Source organism: Otolemur garnettii, unplaced genomic scaffold (genome assembly GCF_000181295.1).
Source record: "Otolemur garnettii isolate 467f Iridium unplaced genomic scaffold, OtoGar3 scaffold00115, whole genome shotgun sequence".
NCBI classification, from domain to species: domain Eukaryota; kingdom Metazoa; phylum Chordata; class Mammalia; order Primates; family Galagidae; genus Otolemur; species Otolemur garnettii.
In genome coordinates, this window is record NW_003852510.1 from 1,371,284 (window position 1) to 1,376,738 (window position 5,455).

The 5,455-nt window shown below is 39.4% G+C and overlaps 1 protein-coding gene across 1 annotated transcript in view; it reads left to right on the top strand.

Annotated features, from left to right (window-relative positions):
* DCAF5 (DDB1 and CUL4 associated factor 5) overlaps positions 1-5,455 on the top strand; it is a 122,785-nt gene that overhangs the window by 104,297 nt on the left and 13,033 nt on the right. The gene's annotated exons all lie outside the window — the stretch shown is intronic.

Below are 5,455 nucleotides of genomic sequence, written 5' to 3' on the forward strand. Positions count from 1 at the left end.
GGCCCGGGCTGGGGATTTGAACCTGCCACCTTAGGTGTATGTGGCTGGCGCCTTAGCCGCTTGAGCCACAGGCGCCGAGCCCAGGCCCAAGTCTTATTGCTTAGGAAAGGATTAATTACAGAGATTTGATATTCATTATATCATTTGAACAACTACTGTTATCTGAGTTTTCACTTTCTCCCCCTACAAAGTAATACCACTTGTTTATATATTTGTTCACAGTCTTATCAGTAGGTTCTGCAGGATCTTGCTTGATATCCCAACCTAGAGCTACCAAATAAGGTTCTTCCATGAAATGCTAAAAGCATTTCCTATAACATAGTCTGTCTTTTTTGCCTGAGGGGTGTATAAAGATTTTTAAATACCATTCTCAATGTAATTAGGCAAGACAAGGAAATAAAAGGCATCCAAATGGGAGCAGAGGAAGTCAAACTCTCCCTTTCTGCTTATGGTATGGTCTTATACTTAGAGAACCCCAAAAACTCAACCACAAGACTCCTGGAACTCATCAGAAAATACAGTAATATCTCAGGATATAAAATCAATGTCCACAAGTCAGTTGCCCTTGTATACGCCAATAACAGCCAAGATGCAAGGCTAAATAAGGATACAACTCCCTTCACCACAGGTTCAAAGAAAATGAAATACTTAGGAATATACCTAACAAAGGAGGTGAAGGACCTGTATAAAGAAAATCATGAAATCCTAAGAAAGGAAATAGCAGAGGATATTAAGAAATAGAAGAACATAGCATGCTCATGTCTGGGAAAAATCAACATTGTTAAAATGTCTATATTTCCCAAAGCAATCTACCTATTCAGTGCCATCCCTATTAAGATACTGACATTGTACTTTCAAGATTTTGAAAAAATAATTCTACATTTTGTATGGAACCCCCCCAAAAAATCCCATATGGTTAAGGCAATTCTTAGTAATAAAAACAATGCTGGGGGCATCACCATATATTAGATTTTAGGCTGTACTACAAAGCCATAGTGGTCAAGACAGCATGGTACTGGCACAAAAATAGAGACATAGACATTTGGAATCAAATAGAAAACCAGAAAATGAAACTAACATCTTACAACCACTTTGGTGTTTGGTTAATCTTTGATAAACCAAACAAGAACATACCTTGGGGGAAAGACTCCCTATTTAATAAATGGTGCTGAAAGAACTGGATATCCACATGTAGAAGACCTGAAACTGGACCCACACCTTTCCCCACTCACAAAAATTGATTCAAGATGGATAAAGGACTTAAATTTAAGGCATGAAACAGTAAAAATCCTCGAAGAAAGTATAGGAAAAACACTGAAAGATACTGACCTGGGGAAAGATTTCATGAAGAAGACTGCCGTGGCAATTGTAACAACAACAAAAATAAACAAATGGGACTTAATTAAACTGAAAAGCTTCTGTACAGCTAAGGAGACAACAACCAAAGCAAACAGACAACCTACACAATGGGAAAGGATATTTGCATATTTTGAATCAGACAAAAGCTTGATAACTAGGATCTATAAAGAACTCAAATTAATACACATGAAAAAAGCCAACAATCCCATATATCAATGGGCAAGAGACATGAATAGAACCTTCTCTAAAGAAGACAGATGAATGGCTAACAAACAAACATATGAAAAAATGCTCATCATCCCTAATTATTAGAGAAATACAAATCAAAACCACCCTGAGATACCATCTAACCCCAGTGAGAATGGCCCACATCACAAAATCTCACAACTACAGATGCTAGAGTAGTGTAAAGAGAAAGGAACCCTTTTTACACTGCTGGTGGGACTGCAAACTAATACAACCTTTTTGGAAGGAAGTATGGAGAACCCTCAAAGAACTCAAGCTAGACCTCCCATTTGATCCTGCAATCCCATTACTGGGCATCTACCCAGAAGAAAAAAATCTTTTTATCATAAGGATACTTGCACTAGACTTTGTTGCAGCTCAATTTACAGTCATCTAAATGTGGAACAGCCTAAATGCCCCCCAACCCAGGAATGGATTAACAAGCTGTGGTATATGTACACCATGGAATACTATTCAGCCATTAAAAAAATGGAGACTTTACAGCCTTTGTATTAACATGGATGGAACTGGGACACATTATTCTTAGTAAAGCATCACAAGAATGGAGAAGCATGAATCCTATGTACTCAATTTTGATACGAGGACAATTAATGACAATGACATAGTGGGGCTAGGGGAAGGGGAGAGAAGAAAGAGAAAGAAGGAGGGAGGAGTGGGGAAGGGAATAGCAGAGAGAGGGAAGGAAGGAGGAGGGTGGGGTCGAGTCTCACTCTGTCACCCTTGGTAGAGTGCTGTGGTGTCACAGCTCACAGCAACCTCAAAGGGTTTAAATGATTTTCTTGCCTCAGCCTCCTAAGTAGCTAGGACTACAGGTGCCCAGCACAACACCCAGCTATTTTTTTTTAGATATGGGATCTCTCTCAGGTTGGACTCAAATTCCTAAGCTCAAGCAGTCTACCTCCCTTGACCTCCCAGAGTGCTAGGATTATAGGTATGAACCACTGCACCCAGTCTTAAATAACCATTCTTTTTTGAGACAGAGACTCACTTTGTCGCCCAGGTAGAATGCTATGGTGTAATAGCTCACAGCAACCTCAGACTCTTGAGCTCAAGCGATTCTTTTGCCTCAGCCTCCCAAGTAGCTGAGACTACAGGTGCCTGCCACAGTGCCCCGCTATTTTTTTGTTGTAGTTGTCATTGTTGTTTGGCAGGCCCGGGCCGGGTTCAAACCCACCTGCCACAGTGTCTATGGCTAACACCATAACCACTCTGCTATGGGCACCAAGCCATAAATAACCTTTCTTAACAAAGTTCTTCACTAATTTCTATTTAGCAGTCATTTGTCAAGTCTTTTATATGCTTAAGTCTGTCTTGGATATGTCAACATCTAACTCTTAAAAGATCATGATTATTTCCCTCTTTATGAAGACTGCTGCTCTATTGCTTAGAAATGCAAATTTTGTCTTGTGCTGTCTTAATTTTTTGTCCTCCATCAGCCCCTTCCAGTCATCTGAACCCTGTTCTGACTTCTTCACTACTGCTTTCACTCTTAATTTCTCCTTCCGATTTTTACCAAGGTGTTTGTTCCACCCATTAATTACAGTCATGCAGTCATGCCTCACTTCACAACAGGGATACATTCTGAGAAATGCGTTATTAGGCCATTTTGTCATTGTGCAGATATCCTAGAGTATACCTGCACAGACCTACATGGTATAGCCTACCACCTGCCTAGGCTATATGCCATGCTTGTGAATTACAAGCCTGGATAGCATGTTACTATCCTGAAAACTGTAGGCAGTTGGATCACAGTGGTAATTATTTGTGATTCTAAACATAGAAAAGGTACAATAAAAATATGGCATTATAATTGTATGGGACCAGCATGGTGTATGTGATTTGTTGTTTACTTAATGTCATTGTGTGCCACATGATTGTAATGGAAAGGGAGAAAAATCCAAAGACTTTAATAGGAAAAGACTCTGTTTCTTCCAGATTGCATTTGGGATTGATTTCAGTGCAAAATACTTAAGTAACCTGTCTTATAGCCCCAAGTGCCTTGAGGACCACTTCCCAGCATGATTGATTATTTGCCATCCCACCGAGGCATTGAGAAATCTTGACCAGATTGCTTTTAGCTTTGGAGTCAAAAGCATAGTCATTCTTGGAGGACATTGTAAGCAAAGGAAACTGGAAAAAACCAGAAGTGATTGAAGTGGGAGCAGTGTTCTGATTATTGAGAGGTGGGAGGAGGTAAACCCTGGTTGAAAATTATGAAAAGAGGAGCTTAGATAGGGAAGGGAGGGGAGAATTAGGACCTGTACATTTGCCCTTGTCCTCTCTCAGGGAATATTTGGTCTAGGCATTTTAGAAAGATCTTTATATAGGTTCTGAGCAAGGTACTTTCTCTTTTATTTTATTTAATTTTATTTTGAGACTAAGTCTCACTATGTTACCTTTGGTAGAGTGCTGTGGCGTTATAGCTCACAGCAACCTCAAAGTCTTGGCCTTAAGTCATTTTCTTGCCTCAGCCTCCCAAGTAGCTGGGACTACAGGCACCTGCCACAATGCACGGCTATTTTTTGTTGTTGTTGTTGTTATAGTTGTCATTGTTGTTTAGCAGGCCCAGGCCAGGTTCAAACCTGCCAGCCCCAGTGTATGTGGCTGGTGCCCTAACCACTGAGCTATGGGTACTGAACCAAAGTATTTTTCTCTTGAGCGGGATATATTTCCTGGGATTCTGGAGTCCCCTAAAGGTAGTGAATAAGTCACTGATACTGGAATTCTGTGCCCTGTTTTCCTTTTCTTTTCTGAGATCTTGCACTAGCATAGATAAGGTGATTTATAGCCATCCCTATCTCGCTAGCATCCATTCTAAACCAAAAAAATAAAAAAGAACATGGATATATGAGAACTTTGGCCTCAAATCATGAACAGAACCTATAAAGGAGTGCCAGTATGTTTGATTAAGTTAGCCAGAGCAGATGGCCGCAAGAAACAACTATTGGTTTAGTATATATAAACAAATGGCAGCTCAAAATGTCATTTTTTCTGGGTGAGTTCTATTTTATTCATTGGTACTCGTTATTAGTGGTTAGATCATAACTCAGCATCCATGGGGTGAGGTTGATCCTTACCTGGGCCCTCACCCAAAGTCTTAGAAATGACCCTGAATGGTGATTAGGTAGGTTGTATAGTTCTTGGAAAAAAGAATTCCCTGCCTACTCCTTCCAATTTGATCCTGCTATTGACCAGCAGGTGTACCTACGTGATGGAGGAAAGGAGACCCCAGTGATATTATCATCTTGACATTAGCTATTTCAGAATAAAGGAGAAACTATCTTGTTTATACACATTTCCAGGACTAATAAAAATGTATTCTCAAAGAAATAATTGTATATAAAACTGTACAGTAGCAGCTGTATTCAATCATTTGAAACCCAGGAACCAGGAAAGAAACTCTTCCAGGGCCAGTCATCGCTGTGCTTCTGTGTACACAGCCTTGGTTACCTTAAACAAATGGCAGCAATAATTCTTTCTGTACCTGTTTTCACCATTAGTCTCTTGGCTTTATTGACTTCCTCCTCTTTTTTAGATTTCCTATGTACCAGCTAGGGTAGGACGGAGGAAAAAACCTTACATTCAAATTGCTTCCAAGAAGAAAAACCAAATGAGGTCACGTTGCATGAAAGAGCAATAGAAACAGTTTTTCCATAGCCTGAATTTTCAGGCATCGATACCCTTCAATTATTCTTTAGACTTGAAATCTATCATAATTATATTCTAAGTCAGAAAGATTGACTTGGTTGATAAACTTTAATTCTATGATAGCTGATTATCTATCTTCCTTTAATATTTCTTATTCTAAAATTACATTCTTCTTTTTTTTTTTTTTTTTGAGACGGAGCCT